Genomic DNA, 8,444 nt, shown 5'->3' on the forward strand with positions numbered 1-8,444 from the left:
TCGCGGCCCGGCCGGGAGTGCGCCCGCCGCCTCCGAGCGGCCTGGTCCCGCCGCCGCGCACGGCGCGACGCGGCGCCGCCCCCGCCCGCCCGGTCCCCGCTCGCCGCGGCTGAAGTCACCGCTTAACCCCTGGCGGCCGGGCCCGCGCCGGGAGCCCCGCCCGCCCGGCCGCTCGCGGCGCAGCTGGGGAAACCGAGGCCCGCGGGGGCGGGGCCGCGCCCCGCCCCCCAACCCCCGCGTCCGCTCCCGCCCGAAGCTGCCCCGCGCCGTCCCGCTGCCCCGGGTCTCCCGCGGGAAGGTCCCGCGCACGCTCCGGCTGCTCGCTGCTCCTCCCTCACTTCCAGGAGTTTGCCAGGGCTTCCCGGAGAGGGTGAGAGATTCCCGGGGGGGGGGGGGGGGGGGGGGGGGGGGGGGGCGGGGGGGGCCCCCCCCCCCAGCCCCTCGGTGGCCTGGCCCCCTGGGTTCGGGTGACCGCAGCCCCTTGGGGGACTGCGGGGGCTTTGAGATCACGCCCCTGAACTGACACCAACCCCGCCGAGTAGCCCCACCTTCCTGATGAGAACACTGAGGCTCAGAGCTGAGAGTAGCCAAGCCAGGAAGTGGTGGGTCGGAGCTCCTAGCCCTCCCCTCCCTTCCAGACCCCGAAGCTGCCAAACCCTAGTTACTCCCTCCCGGAATCCCAAAGAGGGCCTCCGGATATGATGCAATTAATTATAGTTATCAGGTCATTAATTAAGATTATCCCTGTTGTTATTAAACAGTGCCCTGCAACCTCTCTCTTTGCAACGAAATTCACACTCAGGCTTATCAGCAATTACTCCCGGGTTGATAATAATGAGTTCTGCAGCCTCCAGAGGGCACAGGTGTATGTACACTGGAATCTTTGTCAGTCTGTGTTGGTTCATTCAGCAGAGCCAGCAAAAACATTTTTCTTCACTACTCCCTCTTTGCGAGACACCAGCCTTAGGGGCTAGGAATGAAACAAGGAACCAGACAGACCCCAGCCCTGCCCCCTTGGCTCTCATTGGCTAGGAGGAGACAGAACTAAAACAGGTCACTACAGTGAAGTTAGACAAACCACGCTCTCTGAAATCATCTTATTCGTTGATTCGTTTGCTTGTTTATTGTCCATCTCCACACAAGGACATAAAGCTCCATAGAGCCTGTCCTAAGAGTCGTTCATAAAGCATCTGAAGCCCCAGGCCTGGGGTAACACTAGGCCCACAGTAAGCAGCCGGTAAATATTGGTTGAGCACTTACTATGTTCCAGACATCATTCTAGGCAGGAGGGAGACATCAGTGAACAAAACGGGCATGCCCTCCACCCATCTTCCACTCCCGGGGTGAATAAACAAGGCCCGTGAGAGCAGACAGGAAAGTTTCTGGAGTGCCAGGGTTAGGGGCTAAGGGCAGGCCAACCCAGAATGTGCCACTTAGGCATATTGGTTATTTTGAATAAAAGTTACTTAAAGGAGAGCCAGTTTAAGAAGGGTATTCAGACCCTCCTCCGTCCCCCTGAAAGTAGGAAATAAATCTCCCATGTGAAAGGTACCCACTCTGTACCAAGAGATAAAGAGACATCTCTCTCACCAGAGATGCAAAATGTAGAGGCGAGAAGGCTATAAAAACAACCCTTGTTGCTAATTTATTTTTTTCCAATTTATATATTTTTTTAGTAAATTATATTACCCCAGCCCAATTTCTGTTTAGAATTCCTTACTAATGGAAGCCCCCCAAATTAAGTTTTCTTTGTCCTGTCAATTCTTCACAGATTTTTGGGGGTTTTGGGTTTTTGGGTTGGGGGGTTTGTTTTGTTTTTGCTTTTATTTTTGTTTTGTCTCTTTACCTAAGAAGTATAGAAAGTGCCTGCACTGGTCATTTCTTTAGGTCTCAATTTCATGATTGGGCCTCTGTGTGCACGTAATAAAACTTTAGTTTTGAGGTGCCTGGCTGGCTCAGTTGATAGGGCAGGTGACTCTTGATGTCAGGGTCATAAGTTCAAGCCCCATGTTGGGTATAGAGATTACTTAAAAAAAAAAAAAAAAAAAAAAAACCTTTGGGTTTTTTTCTCCTGTTAATCTGTCTCACATAAATTTAATTCTTAGTCCAGGTGTTAGACCTTGAAGAATAGGGGAAGAATTTTTCCTTCCCTCCACCAGTAAAACAGCTAGAACATCTTCAGATGTCCAGTGAGTGACATAACATTAAGCCTTTGGCCAGAATTTAGACACCTGGGTCCTGCTGGCACGACAGAGCCAGGTTCCTGAACCTGCATTCACAGACTTTCAGATCTGCTCCAACCTCTCTCCTTGCCTATCTTATTTCCTTCCTGGGCCTAAGCCCCTCCACCCCCCCTCCACCCAGTCCTCCAGTCTGGAATGCCAGCCCCCTCTTTGGTTGCACTAAGGTTTACCCTCCCTCCCAGAATCATCAGAAGGCGCAGAATCCCCAGGAAACCTCCCCACGTGGACTCTGTTCCCCAACCACCTCTCCTCTGAGCTCTACGGCACTTGGGACTTTGGTTAGTGGCTTTTGTTAGTGCTTCTATTGTTTTCTTAGCTCTGGACACATATACTAACTAGAACTGTCTTCAGCTTGATGGCCTGAGGGCAGGGGCCATACCCCAGGGCCCTATCATACCCCCGGACCCCAGCACAGGTGAGGGGCACACTCAGTGTCAGAGAATCATAAGAGACTCCAAGTGAACATCCTCAAAGCCTCATCAGATAGACCCCTCTGGACCCAGGTTTGCGACCCCCCAGCTCATAGAACAAACGGAGCCTACAGAAGCGTGTGTTTCGCCCACAGTGGTTTTGTTGTTGTTCATCGGCCACCAACACTGAACAACTGGGAGATTTCCCATAAAAAGCCAGGTTGCCGGCTTCTCAACAAACCCGAAGATCCCTCTTCCCCCTGGGGACCACACTCCCTAAGCCCCCAGGAGTGGTGGCCCCTTACACAGAGCTGTCTTTCTCGGCTTGCCACCCTCCCTCCCCGCCCTGTGGCACCCCCTCCAACTTGAAGGCCCCTCCTCTGGGAAATCATGTTTTCATTTGGTTTTTCCTCTGCATTCTACTTTTAGGAGAAAGAATCACATCATGAAACCCATACTCGAGCATAAATGAGCCTGCAGCCCTCACCTTCCTACATTGCTGCTTTCTCCACCATCTCGAGTCCCAACACACACACTCCTTCTCTCTCGCCTTCCCAGCCACACGTTCGAAGCCCCACAGCACAACTCAATGTCCACAACTCAACGTCCACAGAAGCAAATTTGCCCATGCTGTTCCTACAGCCTGGAATGCCACGACTGCTCCTTCCCCCTCAGACACGGTGGCTAATGCTTCCTGAGGCTCTCAGCACCTTACACATTCTCAAGGTCAAGGATCTCTTCTCTAGGGCCCCCAGACTGGACTCCAAGCCTCCCACAGCATCCTCCGGTCCTTCAGGGCATCCATCCCACTGTGTGGTGTAGTATACAGTTGACCTTGGAAAAACACAGGTTTGAACTGGGCAGGTTTACTGATACGTGGATTTTTTCAATAAAAATGTATTTTCTCTTCTTTATGATTTTCCCATACATAATTCTAAGAACACAGTATATAATCCATATAATGTACCAAATATGTTAATTGACTGTTCATGTCATGGGTAAGGCTTCTCTCTGGGCAACAATAGGCTGTTAGCAGTTACGTTTGGGGGGAGTCAAAAGTTGTATGCGGGAGGCGCCTTGGTGGCTCAGTCCCTTAAGCATCTGCCTTCGGCTCAGGTCATGATCCCAGGGGAGTCTGCTTCTCCCTCTCCCTCCCCTTGCTCATGCTCTCTCTCACTCCCTCTCTCTCTCAAATAAATAAAATCTTAAAAAAAAAAAAAAAGTTGTATGTGGATTTTCCACTGTGCAGGGGGTCAGTGCCCCGAACCCATGTGGTGTTCAAGGGTCCACTGCATTTGTGCACGTCTCCTCCTGGACCACGAGTCCTTGCGGGCTGAGACTCTGCTGTCTCAATCACGGTGCTTCCCCGCCACCTGGGACAGAGCCTGGTAGAGCACAGGCATGAGACAAATATTTGCTAAATAGATGAGTAAATGGTTTTCAATGGCCACAAAAGGAACAAAAAAGGATTACTGGGAACGTTTCCATGTCCCAGAACATTCAATTAACCAGAATTTCCCACTCGCTGAACATTCTGGTGGGTGCAGGGTTTATTGTGTAAGCATAACCATTAATGATACATCTGGATGGGACTGGGATTCTGTTCTGCCTTGTCTCCAGCGCGGACCTGGGGAAGAGGGAGGGAGGGAGGACAGGGATGGTATTTTCCACTGGCCAGACAGGCTAAGTGACTTGCCCAGGGTTGCCTAGCAAGCTGATGACAAAGTCAGGATGGGAACCCAGGTTTCTTGCCTCTGTCTTCCAGCCCAGGCCCCCTTCCACCAGCCCAACCCCATAGTGGGTCAAAAAGGAAGTAGGGAGATGGGAAAGCAGACTTTCTAAGCCCAGATACCACACTCACCAAGGCAGTATGAATGGAGAACATGCAGAAAGCGGTCGGTCCTTATTACTCACTATACTATCAAACCAATCATGACCAGGCTATTATCTAAGAGAGGCTGGATCACATTTTGATTATGAAAAACAAAACAAATACAAGGACACCTGGTTGGCTCAGTCAGTTAAGTGTCTGCCTTCCACTCAGGTCATAAGCCCAGGCTCCTGGGATGGAGTCCCACATCAGGCCCCCTGCTCAGCAGAGAGCCTGCTTCTCCCTCTGCCTGCCGCTCCCCCTGTTTGTGCTCTCTCTGTCTCTCTCTCTCTCTGAGAGATAAATAAATAAAATCGTTAAACAAAAAAAGAAAAGAAAAAAGACAAATACAATCTACCTTACCAAGATGATACTCTCTTCCCATAACACTCCTGCCCCTGTTCAGTATGATCGGCATTTTGAAGGGGGCTAGGATGCACTGAGCAACCACCCCCACTTCAAGCCTTCCAGGTTCCTCCCCAACCCAAGACCTGCATTTGTGGGGAAGCAAGCTGAGGTCAAAGGCACAGCCATGGGCAGAGGGGGTTCTAGGGGCTCAGGTGAAGAAGGGAACTTGAGCTATTACTTCTCTGAGCTATCACTTCATGGGCCTGAGTGTCAGGGACAGGCCAGTCTGAGCAGCTCCTTGTCTTGGGGATGTGGTCTCAAAGTTCCCCCAAAACACCCACAGGAGCGGGATGGACAGTCATGTCCAGTGGGCTGGACGTGGACATGATACAGAGCTCTGCCACCCCAAGATCTCTGCAGCACCCTAAAAACAGTCCTCACCATTTTCCACTCTGTCCCACTGCCTGTAAAGTAGGAACAACAATCCTATTGCCTCTTCTATCTTCACAGAAGTTTGAAGGATGGAGTCAATACCTCCTAGCAGAGATTTTTCAACTTCCCACTGACAACATTAGATAAATATGCTATTTGATACTATATTATCAAAAATAGAACTCTTATTAATGAGAAGCAACCTAGTATAGCAGTAGTCAAGAGATTAAACTCTTGGGATTCTCCCTGTTGGAGAAGCAAATGACAGATACGGAAAGCGAGAAGAGTAGAATGGCCCCCTGTGGTGTTGGGCTGGAATGGGAAGTGTTGGTGTGAGCACCTAGCTCTGTCCACCACAAAGGCCTGGGAGCAGGGACACCCGATAGCGATGAGCACACTTAGCAGCCAGATCATGGCTCCTAAATACCATTCTTGACTCAAGGGATCCAGAGCTCCTTGGAGTAATGGCTGATTCCAGAGGAAGGACAATTTGAGCCTGTAACCTAGGGCTGGGCCAGAACCTGATACATTGCTCAAGAAGTGATGGCAACATCACAAAATGACAAAGAAACCAGCTCACAGAGGCTCCCATGAGCCAAACCGCAGGCAACTGGACCATCAGAAAAAATAATGATTGTGAGGGTTTATATTCCATTGAATACGATGGGAAACCAAGAGTCCATACTGATGTGACAAGTAATAAGCAAATGAGTACACTGAAGGCTAGGAATGGCTATTTACACTGTCTCCAAGCACTTCCCCACACAATACCTCGTAACCACTGAGGGGAAAAGAGCAGCTTCACAGACACTTGGTCACCCAAGTGGTCAAACTGGGGACATGACCAGCAGGAGGATATTTGGACACCGCAAGTGTCCTGACGGGATGCGTGGAGAAGGACACCACAGCACGGCGCCAGATTCCTGCCAAAGGTGCACAACTCACACAATCCTGAGACGTCACACGAACCCGAAATTGAGGGACGTCCCTCTAAGTGTCTTCCAAAATGCCCAGGTCACAAAAGTCAAGGAAAGACCAAGGAACTTTTCCAGATCAAAGGAAACCAGAGACCGGATAACTAAACGCCACGTGTGGTTCTGAAGTCAACCCTTTCAGCATAAAATAAAGGCCATTACTGGGAGAGCTGCTGAGACTCAGCAGGGGCTGAGGATGAGATGGCGGGAATGCATCGTGTGCATTTCCTGATTTTGATGGTTGGATCACGGTTGTGGCGGAGCCTGTCCTTGTCCGTAGGAAATACACGCTAAATATCCAAAGGAAAGGAACGAGTTAGCAGTTTCCTCTCAAATGCCTCGGAGGGAAATGCACTGTACCCGCGGCTCGGCTGTCAGTTTACCGTTGTTTCTAGGGTCAGATGGCTTGTGCTAATCTCCAGCACGTTGTGTCTTCTTAGAGTCTCAGTTTCCCCATCTGTACAGTAGGAGAAAGTAATAATACCTACCTCATGGTTGTGTAGAGAAATAAGATCATATTGGTGGGCTGTTCACAGAACTGGGGTCATATACGTATTTCAAAATTTTGAAGAGCTAGGTAATTTTTCTTTTTCTTTGTGCAATTCCCATTTCCGGGGTATAGAGTAAGGTGGCAAACTCCAGTGCCCCGGGGGCCAGACTGGGGACACCACAGGGAAAGGGGGCGACCCCTGACGACCTGGAAAGCACATGCCCCCTGTTAAGAGGGCAGTCACCCCATTTCTAATAGATGCTATGTGTCTATTCTCCATGTCCCCAGACTTTTCTCTTTTTTTCCCCCCAAGAGAAGCCAGATGTCCAGATTTCTATATCAAATCCCCTGATTTCTAATACTGACAACTATTTCAAATTGTAAATGGGTCAATAATTTCTGAGCCAGACGGGCTCCAAGTGCCAGCAGCGGCGGTTCTGAAAGCTTGTCCTGATCGCTCAGAAACACCCCCTGAAAACGCCCCTGTGGGCTGGCAGAAAACAAAAAGCGCCAAACCAGTGTTCGCAGTTCTTCTGCGGTCTGAGAGAGCCTCGAAGATGCTGGGGTAGACGCGCCAGGATGCGCCTCCCTCCACCGCCACGGGCCAGGGCGGCTGGCTCCTCCCCCGCTCAGCTGATTGGGCGAGACGGGGAACACCTGACTGAAACCGGCCAATCAGCTCGTTTCTCCCAGGAATTTGAAATTGGAGAGGTGAGAGACCGAGTCAGTCAAAGGACAGTGGACGCTGAGCCTGAAAGGTCGTGCAGGGCCGGAGCCAGCCTTCGCGCTGCAACGAACCACAGCCACATTCAAACCCAGGTTCCGGGGGGATCCGAAATGTCATAGGAAAGCCAAAAAAAATTCAGGAGTATAGAGTAAAAGATAGTGAGGCAGAGACCATATAGCCCTGGAAGGTGTTCACAATAAAAACAAGAGCAAACACTTACATAGCACTTTCTACAGCAGGCTCTATATATTACCTTACACGTTACTCATTTTACCCTCACAGCAACCTTATAAAGTAGGTACTTTGGGGGGCACCTGGGTGGCTCAGTCGGTTGAGCATCCGACTCTTGATTTCTGCTCAGGTCATGATCTCAGGGTCATGAGATGAGCCCGGCGCCAGGCTCCCAGCTCAGCACGGAGTCTGCGGGAGATTCTCTCTCTCCCTCTCCCTCTGCCCCCCCCCCCCCCCCCCCCGCTCATGCTCTATAAATAAATAAATAAATACGTAAATAAATAAATAAAATCTTCTTTAAAAGTAGGTACTTTTATCCCCATTTTAGAGATGAAGACACTGAGGCACAAAGCCTGGAATGTCCATCAGAGTGGTCCGTCTTGTTCTTACAGAGCCCCCTCACTTGCACTTGCCTGAGTGGATTTTTATTCCTTGAAAGCAGAGAAGCCTATGAGGGATTACTATTCAGACAGAGCCCACTGCCCATGGCTACTGTCTCGCTGCAGGGTGAAGGGGATTCTGGGGCCAATCAAGGCACAAGGTATCCCCAACATCCTGCTCTAGCCTTCTTGTACCTCCCAAAGCAGAAAAGGGGAGGGGGAGAAGGAGTCCCAGCCTGGGGGAAACTCGGCCAGGGGCATTAAAGGCAAGTGTGACAGCGTATAGATCCTCTGTTCATCAGCCCAGACCCCACAGGCCCTGTGCACCAGCCCAGTCTA

The sequence above is a fragment of the Phoca vitulina genome, unplaced genomic scaffold, assembly GCF_004348235.1.
Source record: "Phoca vitulina isolate PV1807 unplaced genomic scaffold, GSC_HSeal_1.0 scaffold2, whole genome shotgun sequence".
In the NCBI taxonomy this organism is placed as follows: domain Eukaryota; kingdom Metazoa; phylum Chordata; class Mammalia; order Carnivora; family Phocidae; genus Phoca; species Phoca vitulina.